General features: G+C 44.9%; 1 protein-coding gene across 8 annotated transcripts in view; it reads left to right on the top strand.

The window, feature by feature from the left end:
- CHD8 (chromodomain helicase DNA binding protein 8) overlaps nt 1-21,226 on the top strand; it is a 137,918-nt gene that overhangs the window by 7,175 nt on the left and 109,517 nt on the right. The window contains exon 3 of one of the 8 annotated variants that reach the window (XM_032235629.1): nt 14,497-14,641. The exons of the other annotated variants lie outside the window; for them this stretch is intronic. The gene's annotated coding sequence lies outside the window, so the exon portion shown is untranslated. The remainder of the gene's footprint in view (nt 1-14,496; nt 14,642-21,226) is intronic. 8 annotated transcript variants of the gene reach the window in all.

Below are 21,226 nucleotides of genomic sequence, written 5' to 3'. Positions count from 1 at the left end.
ATAAGTAAACACAACTCTGGTGGTAGGTTGCTAGCAAACTTTTTGGTTTGCTCCTTCCTGGAGAGACTGCCAAGTATGGAGATCTCTCCCCCCCCCCCCCTTTCTGTCTTCACCTTGGGAACCCAAAACCTGTGGCAAGAGAGATTTCCTCCACGTAGCTCCCAGCAGGAAGGGCAGACAAATCTGGGAATCTCAGCTGGTTACGGAGGACTGGATTACCCACACTCAGGGTCTAGTGTTCAGAGGGTCTTTGAGAGATCTTGTTAAGTCTTGAAGATCTGAAAAGAGCTGGATGCTGGAGGTATCCCACATTCCCATTGTGAGGGCACGGACATTTTACTGTGTTTCCCCGAAAATATGACAGGGTCTTATTTTCTTTTGCCCCACAAAATATGGCCTTGGGCTTATTATCAGGGAGAACTTATTGTTTTGGGTTGCTGGGCGTCTGCTCCCTTGCGAGTGGGCTCCTGAAGAGCCGGGCACAGCCTCAGGGGCGAAGCAGCCATGAGGTAATCACACTCATGAGCAGCCGCCCGGCAAATCCCCTCCCCAGCTGGGCAGAGCGCCATTCACTGACCTAGGGGGTATCACTAAGGCACCAAGCCACATGGCACTCTGCCCGCCCCCCAGCTCCCGCGGCTTGGCACATTCGGGATACCCCCTAGGTCAGTGCAGGAAGCTCTGCCCGGTTGGAGAGGGGGGGGTTGTGCGAGCACCTGTTCCGCCCCCCAGCCTCACCAAGCCCTTGCGCAGCTCTCCCAGGGCACCGTTGCTGCTCGCCGCCACCATGCTCCAAGCATAACTTCTAAACTCCAAAAATGGGCTGCTGAGTCTTCCAGCATCAGCCGCGCTAGGAGAGCTCTCTATAGTGGGCCGGCTGCTGGAAGACTATCTGTCCGGAAGACTCTGTCCAGCAGCTGGCCCACCATAGAGAGCACTCCTAGAGCGGCTGATGCTGGAAGACTCGGCAGCCGATTTTTGGAGTTTGGAAGTTATGCTCGGAGCGTGGCGGCAACAAGTGGCGGTGGTGCCCTGGGGGAGCTGCGCAAGGGCTTGGGGAGGCTAGAGGCGCAACAGGTGCTCGCGCAACCCCCCTCTCCAGCCGAGCAGAGCTGCATGCACTGACCTAGGGGGTATCCCGAATGTGCCAAGCCGCGGGAGCTGGGGGGCGGGCAGAGCGCCACGTGGCTTGGCGCCTTAGTGATACCCCCTAGGTCAGTGAATGGCGCTCTGCCCAGCTGGAGAGGGGATTTGCCAGGCGGCTGCTCATGAGCGTGATTACCTCATGGCTGCTTCGGCCCTGAGGCTGTGTCCGGCTCTTTGGGAGCCCGCCCGCAAGGGGGAACTCCCCCCTCCGGCCAGGCAGAATTTCAACCTTACATTCACTATTAACTTCGAACGGTGAGGCTGCCTTCATAAGCTTCCGACTCTCCTTTAAGCCCTCCGAGAATTAACCTCCAGGCATTGTTTTCCAATCGGATTATAGGCAAGTGCTTTTGACCCAGGATTGTTGGCAGTGTGTAGTTTTGCCAGGTGTCCACCATAAATGTCCCCTCTCTCTTTTTCCTTGCAATTTTTAGCAAAGCGGCTGAGAAAATTGTTCAGGGAAAAAAAAACACCCATCGTCTCTCTTGGGTTCTATTTTTCAAGCGAAACGGCATCAGGTGTGAGAGTCACCTGATTGGAGGACAATTTAGAAGGGTTAATCGGGAGAATGGCTGGCCTCCAGAAGTGGTGGGCGTTCCGTCGCGGGAGGATTTTAAGAAGAGATTGGACAACCATCTGTATGAAATGGTATAGGACAGGGCGGGGTAGTATTCAGCCGGTTTGGATCGGTTCGCCCGAACCGGAGCGGAAATCGCGGACGGGCTTGCGCACCCACCCTGACTCTATGCCATCCTATTTAGGCACGTTTTTGAGAGTGGGCACTTGCGCGGAAGACGCGCGCACAAGCAAAGCGCATGAGCAGAAGTCCAGATGCATGCACGGAAGTGGCATGCGCACGGCGGACCAGTGGGAGCAAAATGTGAAACCCACCACTGGGATTTCGTTGAGGGCCGCCTCAGGGTTGTGTTTGACTTTTAGGGGCCATGGTGGACATGGCCAGCTCGGTTCCACCACAAAACCACGTTCGACTAAACCGCGCTCGACGAAACCGCATAGCTGACGTCATCAACAGGGCGACAACAGCACGGAGACAGAAGCACGCTGTAAACGCTAAACCTAAAATTAACACCTAAACCTAACCCCCCTAAACCTAATCCTAAACCTAAACCTAACCCTTAACCCTTAACTTAACCCTAAATCTAATCCTAACCCTTAACCTAACCCTAAACCTAACCCTTAACCTAACCCTAAACCTAACCCTTAACCTAACCCTAAACCTAACCTTAAGTTGAATCGGCTTGCTTTCAAAGCGCTATTTAAAGCGCCCTTCTTTCTCCACACTGGCTGTTGTCGCCCTGTTGATGACATCAGCGACGCGGTTTAATCGGGCGCGGCTTAGTCGAGCGCGGTTTTGACGGGTCACGGGCCAGCTCAACGTCACTCGTGTTGGGGGTACCTGTGGCGGCCCGAGTGCTCTTGCCAGCAAAAACGGGCTGCTGAGCTCCGTTTTCGGCTGCGACAGCCTCCTGCAATCCTCTGCCAGTGAAAATGGAGTTCGGAGTCCTACCTGTGGCCGTCGTGAGCTCCATTTTTGGCTGCGATGGCCTCCTGCCACCCTCCGCCAGTGAAAACAGAGCTCGGGAGGGCCGCACGCAGCCCTCCCAAGCTCCATTTTTGCTGGCAGAGGCACTGTGGGCCAGTCCTTCACTGTTTCCAGGGCCAGATCTATTCACTCTGCGGGCCAGGGGTCTTGAGTTTGACACCCGTGGTGTAAGGTCTCCTGCTTGAACAGGGAGTTGGATTAGAATACCTCCAAGGTCCTTTCTAACTCTATTATTCCATTGTTTCTTTGGAGCATGGTCAATTTTCCAAATTGGTAGCTTTTGGTCTTTATAGGAAAAAATCTGCAATTGGTCATCAGGGGTCCATAATGTTGTCCTTTCATCAAACTTTCAATAAGAAAGAAGGAAACATGGCTGAAGAATTGGATCTGAACACAAAGCATAGCAAGAATAGGTTAATATAAGTCGCATATATGCTGAGACTACAGTCCCCAGAATTCCCTAGCCAGCTGGAATTGCTAAGAATTCTGGGTGATGCAGTCTCAGTTCATACCTGCAGAAGTGACTGGAACCCATGGCTCTAGTGGTTAAAGGTAAGTACGGGTAGTCCTCAACTTATGACAGCAATGGAGCCCAACATTTCTGTTGCCAAGTGAGACTTTTGTGAATTTTGTCAATGTTGCCCCCGTTTTATGATCTTTCTTGCCACCATTGTTAAGTGAATCACTGCAGCGGTTAATAACACGGTTGTTAAGCGAATCTGGCTTCTCCGTTGACTTTGCTTGTAAGAAGGTCATAAAAGGGGGATCACAGGACCTGTCATAAATATGAGTCCCTTAGCCAAGTGTCTGGATTTTGATCATGTGACTACGGGGAAGCTGCAGCGGTCGTAAGTGTGAAAAACGGGTTGTGAATCCCTTTTCAGGACGGTTGTAACTTTGTACGGTCACTGACCGAAACCGTTGTAACTCGAAGACTTACCTGTGCTTGATACTTTGCTGTCCTTCTTTCCCAAAGACCTCTGTGGCCATGAGAACCTCAGAGCTTGTAGGTATATTCAGTGGAAAATAAAAAGAGACATTGTCAAGATTTGCAGAAAAATTCTGCATTAAATAGTTGAAAGGCCAATTCCGTAATCTGTGTGCTGTATCTACCATTCTTCCCATGGCAATCTTCAGCCTATTTTTTTTGTCTCTTCCTCCTTGGTTGCATAGTGACCAAAGAGGAAAGAAAGTATGATTTCTCACACAATCTTCCTTCTCTGCCGGAACATTTCAGAGAACAATTTAAAAACAATAACACCAACGTAGGCTCTGTGTTCTTTGCTTTTTTTCCCATGGGCCTGGGGGCTGAAAAGCGTTTCCTTCACAAGCTTATAAATGGCTGGTGGTGGGGGAAATATAATAGAAATAGAATAACAGAGTTGGAAAGGACCTTGGAGGTCCTCTAGTCCAACCCCCTGCTTAGATAGGAAACCCTATACCAGGGGTCAGCAAACTGCGGCTCTGCAGCCGCATGTGGCTCTTTCGTTCCTCTGCTACAGCTCCGTCACCGGTTGGTGCCACAATTTTGAGAGGAGATTCCAGTGGGGGGGGGGAGAGAAGCACAGGAGAAGACTCTATGGCAAGGGGAGGGTTTCCCAGGTATCTCCACAATTGATAGGGCTTTTGGTTATGACAGGTAGAAGAAAAAGTAGGCCGCGCTAGGAGGAGACTCTATGGTGGGGGAACTGAACTTCTGGTCAGCTCCAGAATTGAACGGAGGGCTTCCGATTAGGACCTTCGTGGCTCCCGGTGTTTTCTTTTCTGTGGGAAATGGATCCAAATGGCTCTTTGAGTGTTTAAGTTTGCCGACCCCTGCCCGAAATCCTTGATGGCGAACCCGTGTCACTCTCTGTGGGCACGTCAGCCGTTGCCCCGACCCGCCTCCACTGCGCATGCGTGCGTGGCTCCCGCCGGCCAGCTGGTCTTTGGGTCTCTGCATGTGTGGGGGGAGGGGTGCGTGTGCAGGGGGCATTCACATTGGCTTTTTGTGGGTTCCCATGCATGCGTGCGCCCTCCCCGCACCCTCTTTTGGAATGGGGCCTCCCCACCCCCCGTTTTGGGCCTGGAAAGCCTCTTGCACCAACCTGAAAGCCACAAATGGGCAAGAGGGACATGGGGCGCATGCGCAGGTGATGTGCGTGAGGGGACATGGTGCTCGCATTGCATTTTGGGGTTACGCGCACACTTTGGGCACTCGGCCGTCACTGCCCTATACCATTTCAGACAAATGGTTGTCCAATCTCTTCTTAAAATCATCCAATGTTGGAGCATTTACAACTTCTAAAGACAAGTTGTTCCACTGATTAATTGTTCTAACTGTCTGGAAATTTCTCCTTATTTGTAAGTTGCTTCTCTCCTTGATTAGTTTCCACCTATTGCTTCTTGTTCTACAGTCATGTGCTTTGGAGAATAGCTTGACTCCCTCTTCTTTGGGGAAGCGCCTGAAATGTCTCCCCTAGTCCTTCTTTCTCTTAAACTAAACATACCCGATTCCTTCTTCATATGTTTTAAGCTCCAGTCCCCTAATACAATACAATACAATACAATACAATACAATAGCAGAGTCTCCCCTAGTCCTTCTTTTCATTAAACTAGACATATCCAGTTCCTGCAACCATTCTTCATATGTTTTAATCTCCAGTCCCCTAATCCTCTTTGTTGCTCTTCTCTGCACTCTTTCTAGAGTCTCCACATCTTTTTCTCCATCCTGGCAAAACTAGATGCAGTATTCCAAGTGTGGCCTTACCAAGGCATTATAAAGTGGTATTTATCCCCTGTTTCCCCCAAAATAAGACCTCCCTGGATAATGACCAATCGGGCTTTTGAGCACATGCGCTAAAATAAGCCCTCCTCAAAAATATTGCAACACAGCAGCAGCCATGAGGTGACCACGCTCGCGCCCTCCTGCACTTCAAAAATAATAAGACTCCCCAAAAATAAGGCCAAGTGCTTATTTCGGGGGTCAAAAGGAAATAAGATCCTGTCTTATTTTCGGAGAAACAAGGTAATAACAATTAACAAGATAATTTGCAGGATTCGTGTACTGATACTGGCAGCAATGCCCTGTGGTGGTTCACAATATAACAGTCATTGAATTTCATCCCCAAGATGCAGAGCAATGGCGGTGCAGCAAAAATTGAATATGAGGAACCCAGAATGACTCGGGTGGTGGTGGTGGTTCATACAGTGAGTTAATAATCTTCGATTTACCGTGTTTCTCTGAAAATACGACCACCCCAGAAAGTAAGTCCTAGCTTGATTTTTACACGTGCACCTAATATAAGCCCCACCCCCAAATAAGCCCTAATTAAAACCCCGCCCACTCCAGGGTGCACAGTTAGAAATTAAGCTAGGGTGGGAAGGGGAGGTAGAGCTGCCCTACTACCATATTTTTCGGAGTATAAGACGCACCAAGGTTGTTTTTTTAAAATTGAAAATCTTTAAAAAAAAACTTTTACAAATGTTTACTTCTCTCCTCCTACCCTCCCCACCCAATCCCCCCCCTCAACTTCCCAGAACCAATACAGGGTATAAATCTTTAACAAAAATATTCTAAAATAAACTTTAAAAAAGTTAATATCATCTTTCATTTGAGCTTTAACTCCTCTTTGCTAGGCTAGCTGTAAACAGATTATGTCATTCCTTATTTCTTCAGTCATAAGCTGTCTGGAATTTCCCTCCCCTGAAAATATTGCAACCCAGCAGCAGCCCCGAGGTGACCACGCTCGCCACCTCTTGCACCTCAAAAATAATAAGACCTCCCCGAAAATAAGGCCAAGCGCTTATTGGGGGGGGGGTCAAAAGAAAATAAGGCCCTGTCTTATTTTCGGGGAAACACGGTAGTTGCAGCCATACCTTGGCCCATTTCTTTTGCTGCAGCCCGCAAGGCTTTCCTAAAGGCCTCTGTAGCCGATGACAGAGCTCTGGATCGGTCTCTCTGTTATCGACTGCAGGGGCCTTCAGGGAAGCCTTGCCGGTCTTGCCAAGCAAAAAAAGTTCTTGAAGGCCGCTGATAGTGAAAAAAGGGTGGAGGTGACATGGTCAAGTGAGGCGAGTCAGTGGATGACCTTCCCCTCCCTCCTGAAAATAAAAACTGGTGCCTTTTTTGGTGGCGAAAAATATAAGACAGAATAGAGTAAGAATAGAATACAAGAATAGAACAGAACATCAATAAGAATAGGGCAGAATAGAAGAATAGAAGAATAGAGTAGAATAGAAGAAAAGAATAGAATAAGAATAGAATAGAACAACAATAAAAATAGAGTAGAATAGAATAAGAATAGAATAGAAGAATAGAATAGAACAGAATAAGAATAGAGCAGAATAGAAGAATAGAATAGAAGAATAGAGTAGAATAGAAAAGAATAGAATAAGAATAGAATAGAAGAAAAGAATAAGAATAGAGCAGAATAAAGTAGAATAGAATAGAACAGAACAAGAATAAGAATAGAGCAGAATAGAAGAATAGAATAGAAGAATAGAATAAGTAGAATAGAAGAAAAGAATAGAATAAGAATAGAAATGAATAGAAGAATAGAATAAAATAGAATAGAATAAGAATAGAATGAAATAGAATAAGAATAGAATTAGAATAGAAGAATAGAATAGAATAGAATAACAATAGAATAAGAATAGAAGAATAGACTAGAATAGAATTCTTTATTGGCAAAGTGTGATTGGACACACAAGGAATTTGCCTTTGGTGCACATGTGCTCATTGTACATAAAAAGACAAGATACAATCATCAAAAATCACAAGGTACAACAGTTAATGATAAGCATAGGGTGGAAATAAGCAATCAGGAAACAATATCAATATAAACTGTAAGGATACAAGCAACAAAGTTACAGTCCTGCAGTCATTGGTGGGAGGAGATGGGTTTATAGGAACTATGAGAAGACTAATAGTAATAGTAATGCAGACTTACTGAATGGTTTGACAGTGTTGAGGGAATTATGTGTTTAGCAGAGTGATGGCGTTCGGGGGAAAAAACTGTCCTTGTGTCTAGTTGTCTTGTTGTGCAGTGCTCTACAGCGTTGTTTTGAGGGTAGGGGTTGAAACAATTGACGTCCAGGATGTGAGGGGTCTGTAGATATTTTCACAGCCCTCTTTTTGACTCGTGCAGTATACAGGTCCTCAATGGGAGGCAGGTTGGTAGCAATTATTTTTTCTGCAGTTCTGATTATCCTCTGAATTCTGTGCCTGTCTTGTTGGGTTGCAGAACCAAACCAGGCAGTTATGGAGGTGCAGATGACAGACTCAATTTATTTTCAGGGAAACACAGTGGCTTTGGGTTCATGAGGGCTAAAGATGTCAAGTGGGTTTTTGTTGTTGTTGTTGTTGTTGTTAGTGTGTATACGGATGCATAATACCTTTCCATGAGTACTTCCTGCAGGCTGGATGTGTTTTAGCAAAAAGAAAAAAAAGGGGAAAAAATGACCTCTTCACATGTACCACTGCAGCTTGGCACAACAACTCTGCCCAGTTCTGCAGAATTTTAAGCAGGGATGGAAAAAAAATATCCATTGCATACGGTCAATAGTTTTCGGTAGCTTAAAGAATATTTCTCAAGGTCACCTTCCCTTCGCCTTCTTCAGATTAGGATTGAATGAAACACGCCCACACCTTTCTCGGCCCCATTATTTTTTATTATTGACTTACCTGAAAGTTGATTAAACTAACCACGGGACTGTGGATGGAGTAGGTAAAATTGTGAGCGGGCGTGTCTGCTTTATGTGTGCATGGAGTGCTCGACTTAACGACTGCCATGGAGCCCCAGATTTCTGTCGCTAACCAAGGCAGTTTGCTCAGTGAGCCGTACCCCATTGAACAAAACATTTTGGCCATGGGGGGGGGGGTTAAGCGAATCACTGCAACCGTTAAGTTAATGATAGCAATAGCACTTAGATTTATATACTGCTTTACAGCCCTCTAAGCGGTTTACAGAGTCAGCATATTGCCCCCCCAACAATCTGGCCCCTCCTTTTACCCATTTCTGAAGGGATGGAAGGCTGAATCAACCTTGAGCCTGGTGGGATTCGAACTGCCAAATTGCAGGCAGCTGGCAGTCAGGAGAAGTGGCCTGCACTACTGCATTCTAACCACTGCGCCACCGAGGCACAGAAGCAGTCATTAAGCGAATCCCCATTGACTTTGCATGTTGAAAGCTGGCTGGGACGGTTACCGCCGGCGATCAAGTGACCCCAGAAACAGGGCAACCACATACCAGTTGCCCAAACTCCCAAATGTTGATCACGCAAGCATGGGAATGCCGCAACGGTTGCTAAGTGGGAAAGTCACACAAGTCACTTTCTTTTCAGAGTCATTGGAACTTTGAATGGCCCCTGAATGGGTTGTAAGCCGAGCACTGACTTATAATCAATCACTCACAGACACAGAATTCCTCTCTGTCTCTCTTCACTCTAGTGAATCACCGCACTATAAAAAAAGATGTTAAGACTCTAGAAAAAGTGCAGAGAAGAGCAACAAAGATAATTAGGGGACCGGAGACTAAAACATATGAGGAACGGTTGCAGGAACTGGGCATGGCTAGTCTAGTGAAGAGAAGGACCAGGGAAGGGTTGATAGCAATATTTAAGGGGCTACCACAGAGGAGGAGATCAAGCTATTATCCAAAGCACCTGAAGGCCAGGCAAGGAACAATGGATGGAAACTGATCTAGGAGAGATTCAACCTAGAAATAAGGAGAAAAGCCGATGCAATCTTAAATTGCATTAACAGAGGGATACACTCAAGCTCAAGTGAGATACTAATACTACTCTATAAAGCCTTAGTAAGACCACAGCTAGAGTATTGCATCCAGTTTTGGCCATCACACTATAAAAAAGACGTAGAGACTAGAAAGAGTGCAGAGAAGAGCAACCAGGATGATTAGGGGAGTGAAGACTAAAACCTAAAAAATAGGAACCACCTTTGTTGGGAAGGTAACAGCGTTCTGTGCTCCTTTGGCGTTGAGTCATGCTGGCCCCATGACCATGGAGACGTCTTTGGACAGTGCTGGCTCTTTGGCTTTGAAACGGAGATGAGTACCACCCCTTAGAGTCGAGAACGATTAGCACATACAATATGTGCGAGGGAAATCCTTACCTTTACCTGAATCGGTTTGACAAAGTCAGCCTATTTGGCCCCAATAATCTGGGTCCTCATTTTACCTACTTCCAAAGGATGGATGGATGGATAGAGAGACTGACATGAGCTGAATTATTTTTATTTTTAATCAGCTAAAAGGCTCCTTCAATTTAACGCTGGGGATGCAGAAGAAATTTAATAAAAGTGTTTATAAAAAGGGGAATTAACAAGCGCTCACTTAGAAAAAAAAATTCCTTTCCCCCCCCTTGGGTAGCAATTTTTCAAGATGATCTTAAGAAACAGGCCTGTCCTGTCTCAAAGTGACACCCCTCCCCCCCTTTTAAATGACTCCAGGTTCCTGAGTCATTTCCTCAACCAGCAGATTAGCCAAGGTGAATTGATCAAGCCTGACCTGATTTAAACTTTTAACGGGGTTACAACCCTCCACCCCGGAAAAATAAATCCTGCCTCAAGAAAGCACAGAGAAGGGCAGAGGGGCGAGCATTTGTATTTATTTATTTGTTTATTTTATAAAGGAAAAGCCGGTGCAGCCGAATGGGAGAGGAGGCGGTGGGCAGGCGAGCTCTTTGCACAATAATAAGACACTCGCGTATCCGTAGGTATATAGGACCTGGATGTTTGGGATGTTTTTTGTGTTGTTCTTTTGTGTGTACCTTGGAGCGGCTGCTCGCTTGCCCGCCCTCCCCAGCAGTTTCTGCAAAAATGACATGCAGGGAATCAGATGAAAGAATGCAGTGGAGGGGGTAAAGCTCTCCCCCCCCCCTCCGCAAAGAGCACGGGAAGAAGGTTGGTTGGCTGGCTGGCAGATACTTGTGTCTGGCTAGCTGGCGTTGGGGGGGGGGTGGCAAGAGTACTGGCAGGCCCCAGCTCCTCCTCTCTTCCCTCCTCCTTGTGCTGGGTGCTGGAGCCCGCCCGGAGGCTGGGAGGAGGAGGAGCTGCTGCTGCTAACCAGGCTTGGGTAGGATCCTGGATCCCCGCTCTTGGGTTGGTGGGAGACCTTGAGGGCAAGGCAGGCGGGAGTAGAAAGACATCCAGCGAAAAAGGGGAGCGGGAGGGAGGGGTGGGAAGGAAGGAGCGGGCAAAATGCAGATGACGAGAGCTTGGTAAGCGAGGGAAATTAGAGGGGGGGCGCCTTCCCAGCAAAGCTGGGCGGAGGCATTGGGGAAGGAATGGTGCATACGGATTTCGTTGGGGTGAAGGGGAAGGATGTGAACGACAGCAGGTGATGTTTGGGGGGAGGGTGGGTGGAAGGAGAGGTGGCAGCTCTGTGGTGAAGAAAGGGGGAGAGAGAGAGCGCGCGCGCGGGGGTGTAGCAGGGGCCAGGGAGGTGGAAGGGACACTGGAGGGGAGTGACGGATTCCTTCCCCCCTCCCGTGGAGGGGATGAGGATTAAGGGAAGAAAAGAGGAGGAAGAGGATGTCGGGAGGACAGCTGGGCTTCAGGTGGAAAGAGGAAGAGGGGGCCCTGGATATAGAGGAAGGTGGGAGTGTGGAGTAACTGCCAGGCCGGGCAGCGAAGGATGGGGGGGGCGTTGAGGAATGGATACGCCTCCCTCCCACCCACCCCCCAATGCGTTTTCCATGAAAATTATGGAAATATAGAGGAGAAAACAGCCCCTGCAGTGATTAGAAGCGGAAAAAGCTACCGGCCAGCACAGGTTTCCTGGATGTGGCACCGGGGTTCAGGAAACGGAAGACGAATGTCGGGTCGTTCGAGGCTGAACCACGAGGGAATCCTGGGCGCTCTTCTTGGAGCTTCGCGGGTTTTCTCGCAAGACGTTTCAGGAGCCAAACTAGGTAGTGTCATCAGGGGAAAGGTGGAACTGAGGAGAAATCAAAACATCTTGGCCAAAAAGAACAGCCAGAAGAAATAACCTTGGGGCAGGGGAGTGGGTCACGATGGGCAGCCGAATGGATAGCAAGCTGTGGACCCTGTGGGAAGGAGAGGGATCAGGCTGGTTTCTTGTCCAAGGTTGTTCGTATCCCTAGATCAGCACCCCCCACCCGCCCATCTTTTGGGCACTTAGGGACCGGTTCCGTGGCAGAGAGAGGTTTTTGTGTGGACCAGAGGGAGCGTGGTGCCTGCAACCCGCAAATGGGCCTTTGCAGTGGCATGGACCGGTTTCTGGCACACAGTGGCCCATAGACCAGAGGTGGGGTAACCTCTGCTCTAGATCATACTGGTCAGTGAAGGGTCAGTTTCAAACTCTTTGGCCTGTGAGATAAGGAACCCCTTTCTTTTCTCTGCTGAGAGTATTTTGATTCACATGTCTTGGCCCTTTGAGTAGCTTTCCCGGGTCTCAGATTAAATCCTCATCGTCCCTTCTCAACAGGGCCAAGATCATCAAGACAATTGAAAAACTAGCATTTTATTCTGAGGAATGGAGTGTTTCTAAACCTCTTGCATTTAACTCCCTTGTGATCAGGCGTGATTTAATGGTGACATGCAGTTCATTTAAACACTATTTTAAAAAAGAGAGAAATGGAAAACCATTTTTCTGAAATGGTTTAGGGTCTCCTGCCTTGGTAAGGCCACACTTGGCATTCAGTTTTGGTCGCTACGATGTAGAAAAGATGTGGAGACTAGAAAGAGTGCAGAGAAGACCAACAAAGATGATTAGGGGACTGGAGGCTAAAACATATGAAGAACGGTTGCAGGAACTGGGAATGTCTAGTTTTAATAGAAAGAAGGACTAGGGGAGACATGATAGCAGTGTTCCAATATCTCAGGGGTTGCCACAAAGAAGAGGGAGTCAAACTATTCTCCAAGGCACCTGAGGATAGAACAAGCAATGGGTGGAAACTAATCAAGGAGAGAAGCAACTTACAAATAAGGAGAAATTTCCAGACAGTTAGAACAATTAATCAATGGAACAACTTGTCTTTAGAAGTTATAAATGCTCCAACACTGGAAGTCTTTAAGAAGATGTTGGATAGCCTTTTGTCTGAAACGGTATAGGGTTTCCTACCTAGGTAGGGGGTTGGACTAGAAGACCTCGAAGGTCCCTTCCAACTCTGCTATTGTATTATTATTATTATCATCTACTTGAGCAGGGGGTGTTGGACTGGAAATCCTCCAAGGTCTCTTCCAATGCTATTATTCTCAACGAGGACCCAGATTGTTGGCGGGGGGGAGGGGGGAATAGTCTGACTGTAAACTGCCCAGAAATGGGCTGTAAAGCATTGTGAAGCAGCATGTAAATCTATTGCTATTTTTTTAGCCAGGTAAAATGCAGATGATTCCACCTTGTGTAGGTGATTTTCTCATGGACATCCCTCTGTAGGCAACTTGGCATCTGCCCGTTCCCCTTTGTACAATGTCCGGTTTCATCCTTTGGGTTAGGGGTGCCACCTATATAAAAGAAGAAAGAGGTTGCGATTTGGACACAAGAGCTTTTGAACTGATGCTTGCCTGGAAAAAAAATAAAAACCCGAGGTTCCAATTCTAGGGGGGGGGGGGAATGGATATATTTCATCCCTGAAACACTTCTCAACCATGTATGTTCCATCTCAAATGTTGAGTTCCATTAATGTAAAAAAAAACCCTCACCTATCTCTAATATTACAGGATATTCATCCTTAAACTTTCTGTCTCTTAACTTCAACCCCTTTTTTCCTAAATTCTTCAACAAGTTTTATAGTTTTGAGTAAACTGAGTGAATTGGCCTTAGATTAACCCATTTAGAACTAGAGTGAGATTTCTCGTTCCTGCTATTTTCAAATAGCAGGAAAACGAGATGGGTGTTTTGCTAGTGAGATTGCCAATAGTCCAGCAACTTACTGGTAGTTCTAACATTAGTGATTAAAAACCCCAAATTTTCTCTCAGCCAGTGTGTTGTTAGTCACGAAGTTGTGTCCAACCCATCACGACCCCATGGAGAATGTTCCTCCAGGCCTTCCTGTCCTCTACCATCCTCTGGAGTCCATTGAAGCTCACGTCGGCTCCTTTGGTGACTCCATCCAGCCACCCCATTCTCTCGTCCCCTTCTTCTTTTGCCCTCCATCGTTCCCAGCATTAGGCTCTTCTCCAGGGAGTCCTTCCTTCTAATTAGGTGGCCAAAGTATTTGAGTTTCCTCTTCAGGATCTGGCTTTATAAAGAGCAGTCAGGGTTGATCTCCTCTAGGACTGACCAGTTTGATGGCCCTGCAGTCCAAGGGACTCGCAGGAGTCTTCTCCAGCACCAGAGTTCAAAGGCCTCCATTCTTTGGCGCTCAGCCTTCCTTATGGTCCAACTTTCACAGCCATACATTGCAACCGGTCCCAGTCAGTAGAAATTTAGAAAACCTGTGCTTGGAAGTTTTACGTTCTCTTAAGTTCTAGTATCAAAATTAGTTCCTTGGAAATATTTTGCATTTCTAATTAGCTATTATTTTTTTACATCAGGCTTTTTGTTGGTGAAGGTTGTGTTTTTAAATGAAAAAAACAAAGTCGTTTTTAGAAGTACATAGTGAGCTTTGATTTTTTTTTTTTTTTTTAAATGGGGCTATTCATTTATATTATGATTTCTCCCGGAATTCATTCAAAAAGTCAGAAATGAAATTCAGCCTGTGAGCTGTATCAAATTTAAAATATACCATTTTCAATACCTCTGTTGTATTAACTGTATTTTTCTATATGTAAAAAAATAGTATATGGAAAAGACTGGTGGTTTTTCTTTTGTTTTTAAATGCAGGAGTTGCTAGCATTCATTCCATTTTCCAAATTGTCCATGGCAAGTAGATAAGAGAGAGTTACATCAAGGACATCATCTTTGCAAACATATATTTAGTTGGATGTAACTTCCCTGCATGGAGCATTAATCTCTTATTTATATACAGGTAATCTTTGACATACATCAGTTCAATGGCACTGAAAAAGGTCATGACCATTTTTCACACTTGAAACTGTTGCAGCCTCCCCATGGTCACATGATCAAAATTTGGATGATGGGCAACAGACCTATATTTATGATGGTTGCGGTATCCCGGGGTGATGAGACCCCCTTTTGGAGCTTCCTGGCAAGCAAAGTTAACAGGGAACTTGACAAGTCCTCTGGGATTGGGCGACCTATAAATCTATTCAATACAATACAATACAATACAACACAACCATGTTATTAACTTAACAACTGCAGTGTTTTACTTAATAACTCTGGCAAGAAAGGTTGTAAAAACCCACTGAACAAAGTAAAACTAGTAAAATTAATCATAATTATTACATTCAGTCAACTTATGTATTTCTAATAATAGTACACATCTTTATTAGGTTATAGTCCATCATTATACATTTTATTCCAGGATGTATCTTGTTATTACTTTAATTATTATAAAGTGTATACTTCATCATATTCCCATTTCTGTCACTTATTCTAGCTTTTAATCATGTCACACTTTATTTCTTTTAAAACTTTTTCTCTTTTAATCCTATCTAAATTATAATCATGTCACCTACCTAAAAAAAGAATAAAAGAGATAGAAAGAAAATCAAAAGCAAATAAGAACAACAACAAATAGAAGGATCATCCATCCATTATCACTTGCCCGCTTCAATATTTTAATCGCTATGCTTTAAAAGAAAGAGGGAAAGAGAGAGAAGGAAAAGCAAATCAGAACAATGATACAAAATAAAATTCATCTATCCATCGTCCCTCGCCTGCTTCAATACTTTATTTGCTATTGACTTGCCTCCCCAATTCCTCTCTCAAATCTTCATCTCTATCTTCATCTGCTTCTTGGCTATTCAATCTAAGCACTTCTCTCCCCTCTTCTGTTTTTCTTGATGTATACATATTATGCAGTCCAGATTTTATGAATGATACCCCAAATATAAATCGGAGGTTGTTGAAAAATATTCCAGAAACACATTGGCATTTTCAAAAAATATAATAACTGTAGTCTTTTCTGAATTTCTCATCCTTTCTTTGCTTCGATGACTCACGCAAGAAAGCTTCACACAAATTCAGTAATCACAAAACTGGTTGGAGCAGGAGAGCAACAAAAATTTAAGAAAAGGAGAATATTATGACGGTATCCATTATGTTATAAAAATGGTTGTTTTGAAAAAATGGGTCCTAAACGATAGGCAGTGAGTATAATACTTTCATAGTTGCCTGTCCGTTCAGAAGTTTTTGCTTCGATTTTTAGACACTGAGGAATGAACTTTCAGATACCCATTGGGCATTATATTATAGTATAATATAATTGGAGGGAGCCTTCAGCCCCGACTTATGTCAAACTGAATTCATATCAGAATGCCCAAGGATACAAACAATCCCACACCCCAATGAAAATCAGGCTTGACAGGCAGCCCCCCTCCGATAATTGAATTGTAGTTCTAGGAGAGATTCTCGTATATTAGCATCAGATATTGGAATAAACACATGGCAGGGATTACGGGAGAGTGGTGCTGTGGCCTAAAGGTGGAGTTCTTGCCTCACAATCAGGAGGCTGTGAGTTCGATCCCAGGTAGAGGCAGATATTTCTCTGTAGGCACATTGAGAATATATCTGCTGGGGGGGGGAACTCTGCATTGGTGAGAGGAAGGGCATCTGGCCATTAAAACACTCCGCTAGCTCCATTCAGTTGCCCAGAGACTACCCCGCAAGGGATTATGGGGCCATTAAATGAAGATGATGATGTGGCGGAGATTATGGATAATCACTCTAGATAGTCCTCAACTTACAACCACAGATGAACCCAAAATTACTGTTGTTAAGCAAGACATTTGTTAAGTGAGTTTTGCCCCATTTTACACCTTTTCTTGCCCCAGTGTTCAAATGAATCACTGCCGTTGATAAGTGAGTCACCCGGTTGTTAAAGTGAATTTGGCTTTCCCCATTGACTTTGCTTGTCAGAAGGTCGCAAAAGAGGATACTTCAGCAGTTTGATTTGGGATCTTGTGACCTCCATATGTTAATTAGAGCATTCTTGGTGCTTTGAAGAAACCGAGTTTGAATATGGGAATCCTAATACCATGTTTCCCCAAAAATACGACAGGGTCTTATATATTTTTTGACCCACGAAATATGGTCTTGGGCTTATTAAAGCGGGGGGCTTATTGTTTTTTGGTTGCCGGGTTGCTGCTCCCTTGTGACCGGGCTCCGAAGAGCCAGCACAACCTCAGGGTCGAATGGCTGTGTTGTGCTGTCACAGCAGCAACACAACAGCCATGAGGTGGCCACGCTCGCGAGCAGCCGCCTAGTAACCCCCCCTTTCCAGCTGGGCACAGCGCTACTGCCTGATCTAGCGGTACGCGGAAGGCACCAAGCAACGCGAGCGCCTGTTCGCTGCCCTCCGCCTCCCACGGCTCGGCGCCTTTGGAATGCCCCTAGATGAGTGAATGGGACTCTGCATGACTGGAGAGGGGGGTTGCGCGAGCGGCTTTTCCGCTCCCTGCTCGCTCGACTCGCAGGTTCATGATGCCTTTGGCTAACTCTGCAGAGCCAGGGCATCTTCGCTGCTGGAGCCGCCCGCCGCTTGTTTTTTTTTTTGTTTTTTTTTATGGCAGCTTTCAAAGCACAGAGGACAGATGCCGCTCTGGAAATACGCTCTATGGTAGCATACAACCATAAAGCGTACTCCCAGAGTGGCATCCTACCTCTGTGCTTTGGAAGCCGCAATGGAGGACGGATGCCGCTCTGGAAGTACGCTCTATGGTTGTACGCTCTGCAGCCCATAACCATAGACCATACTCCCAGAGCGGCATCCATCCTCCATGCTTTGAAAGGAGAAAAAAAAAAACACCAAGCGGCAGGCGGCGCCAGCAGCGGAGATACCCTGGCTCTGCAGAGTTAGCCAAGGGCATCATGAACCTGCAAGTTGCAAGAGTGGGGAGTGGAAAAGCCACTCACTCAACCCCCCCCCCCCTCTCCAGCCATGAATCGTTGCCAAGACAATCTCAATCTGACCTGAATACAACAAGACCTGCATCCATGTATGTATGTATGTATGTATGTAGGTAGGTAGGTAGGTAGGTAGGTTAGGTAGATTAGATTAGATTAGATTAGATTAGATTAGATTAGATTAGATAGATAGATAGATAGATAGATAGATAGATAGATAGATAGATAGATAGATAGACAGGCACGCACACACACGCACATATCATTGCTTGGGGAGAGCCAGGGGGAGAGCCACACATCTCATATTTGGTTAAGGATGGATGTAGGTCTCTTCTAGGAAGAACCAGGACCTGGAGAAGGCACCCAACTCGTGCAAAATTCTTGAGTACAAACAAGACTTGGTCTACCTTAATTTCCTTTTCAGCAGAAGCTACTTGAGTAGCTGCCACAGATTCCTGCATCCCGGTGAGACTCCATAGAATATCGTCTTCCTTGATCTGCGAAAGCTTGTTGGCACAATTTAACTTGAGCAAAGTCAGAAGCTTTCAATGTGATGCAGCCTTTGACATAATCGTCGGTGGCCTATTTTTTTCTCTCCCTATAATGACAGAGGCCTACTTAATAAATAGGAAACACACACACACGCACACACAAATACACACACACACCGCACTCTTAACAAAAATAATAATAATAACCCTTAAGAAAAGACTTGAGATTATAATTCGAGTTCATCAGCTACATTTCTATCAACTATGAATTTGGGGTTTGTTTTTCTTTATAAAGATTTTTATTTTATTTTTGAATAAACAGAGACAAAACACACACACACAAAAAAACACAAAACCATCTTACAAATTGTAGAAAGAGTGTCGATTGGTTGCAAAAATGTCTGTGCATCCCTTCCCCAGTCATCACCTACAATTCATATCAAATCATACACTTTAAATCAAATATATTTATATATATATTACTATCATCATACCTCAACCTTCATTTGACTATAATTGTTTTTACGTCCTTTTATATAAAATATTCCAGATTTAAAGCAAAACCACATAATGGCATTCCATTAGCTCTTCCCAATATCATCCAGTAACATTACATCTTTATAACATGCTCTAAATAAAATTGGTTATATTTAATAACATAATTTCTAAACCCCCTTTTGTAGTCACCATTTGCAATTTATATCAGATTTCTTCTTATCAAACCAATACATATATATGCATTATCATTATCAATCAATTATTTAACTGTATCCATTATTACTTCATTTTATACATAATGCTCTAAATTTGACTTAATTTTTTATTAAAAGCTTTCATTACATCAACCTGTATCTTTCCAGTAACAGTACAGTCTTCTGTCTCTTGCCATTTGTGGCATTAGTATTCTGGTTATTTCCTTAGTAAGTTTTGTGTGGACTTTTCTTCACAACTTATTGCTTATTGCATATCTTGTATAAGCTCGAAACCCTCCCTCTGCTTCTTCGATCAGCTTATCTTTGGTTATTACAAGTGCTTCTGACAAAATTTCTCTCCTTAGTTCCATCAATTCTTCTCTCTTTTCTTCTTCTATACTTTGAAATCTGGGGTAGAGCTCCAGTCCATCTATCTCCCCTTTCCATATTCCACTCTTTCCATTTCCAACCACGCTCAGTTCACTGTCGGTATCAACAATTTTTTTGTCTCTTTGTTTATTTTTTTCCTTCAGTTTTTAGAACTCTGATCTCCACTTTCTTCATTTGATGGACATCCTCAATTTTTCCATCAAATTTTACTCTTCTACAATCTATGTTCTCCAATCTCTTCTCAATTTTCTCCACTACTTCTAATAATTTTTGAATTTCAAACATAATCTTTTGCAATGTTAAGGTTTCCTTTTCATGTTGCGCTATTCTTCCAACTTCTAAACACTGCCACTCTGGCATTCAAAACTTTTTATTAAATTTAAAGCAAGTTCATTTATAATCTTTCAAGACAAGGCTTTGTTTTCACTCCACTCCAGCTGCCAATAAAGCTCCCAAAGAGCACCTGTATAAACAACCCATGCTCTTCTCACTATCACTCTTTGTAAACGAGCTGAGGAACCTTGAGATGCAAAGTCAAATGATCAAAGATTTTTAACTTAAAGTGTATGATCTAATATGAACTATAAGTAATGACTGTGGAAGAAATGCACGAAAGTTATCTGTAACCAATCGACACGCTTACTACAAGATGTAATGAAGGATGATTCTTTTTTGTGTGTGTTTCTGTTCAATTAAAATAAAAAAATTCAAAAAAATGAGTGACATCGAATTGGCCACGCCCACCCAGTCATATGACCACCTAGCCACGCCCACCAAGACAATCATTAGGCAGATCGTATTAATGGTCCGCAGGATTTAAAATTATGAATTTAGTGCTCCCTGAGGTCCGAAAGGTTGGTGAGCCCTGATTTAGGGCTTTAAAATTAACAACAGTTAACTGGAACGCCCTTTTATATTGGGTCCCGGAACACCGGCAGCTGTTGATTGACATTTTTTTTAACATCCTGTCTGCATATCTATTACCTATATCTCAGGATTTCTGAGCGTTGAAGTCCACAAGTCACAGAAGGGCCATCGTACCCTAACCCCTGATCTATGCAAATCCTTTTAAAAGGGGGGGGGGGGGTTTGGCTATTACGCATCCTAGGCTTCCCATTATGTAATTGGCTGATCTCAGATCAACAGCGTTGAAAGGACTTTATAAGTCATCTAATTCACCCACCCCACTCAAGCCGGAGGCCCTACGCTAGGGATCAGCAACCCACGGCTCTGGAGCCGCATGTGGCTCTTTCATCCCTCTGCTGCAGCTCCCTGTCACCGATCGGCACCACAATTGATAGGGCTTTTGGTTAGGACAGGAAGAGATAAAAGGATGCCGCGCTAGGAGAAGACTCTATGATGGGGGAACCGGACTTCTGGTTGGCAGAGGAAAAAGGATGCCATGCAAGGAGGAGACTCTATGGTGGGGAAACCAGACTTCTGGTTGGCTCCAGAATTGAATGGGGGGGGGGCTTCTGTTTAGGACCTTGGTGGCTCTTTGAATGTTTAAGGTTGCTGACCCCTGCCCTACACCATTTCTGACAGACAGCAGTCCAGTCTCTTCTTGAAAGTCTCTAGTGATGAAGCTCCCACAACTTCTGAAGGCAACTTCTGTTCCATCGGTTGATTGTTCTCACTGTCAGAAAGTTCCACCTTATTTCTAGGTTGAATTTCTCCTTGATCAGTTTCCAACCATTATTCCTTGTCCAACCTTCAAGTCGGAAAATAGCTTGACCCCTCGTCTCTTTGACAAATATTGGAACAGTGTTATCACGTCTCCCCTGGTCGTTCTCTTCACTAGACTAGCCATGCCCAATTCCTGCAACTGTTCTTCATATGTTTTAGCCTGCAGTCCCCTCATCATCCTTCTCTGCACTCTTTCTAGAGCCTCAACATCTTTTTTATAGTGGGGTGACCGAAACTGGATGTAGTACTCTAGGCGTGGCCTTACTAGGGCTTTATAGAGTGGTATTAGAACCTCCCTTGATCTTGATTTGTATGCCTCTGTTC

This window comes from Thamnophis elegans, chromosome Z (genome assembly GCF_009769535.1).
Source record: "Thamnophis elegans isolate rThaEle1 chromosome Z, rThaEle1.pri, whole genome shotgun sequence".
Lineage (NCBI taxonomy): Eukaryota > Metazoa > Chordata > Lepidosauria > Squamata > Colubridae > Thamnophis > Thamnophis elegans.
The sequence above is the reverse complement of the archived record's forward strand: the minus strand, read 5'-3'. Positions and strand labels throughout refer to the sequence as shown.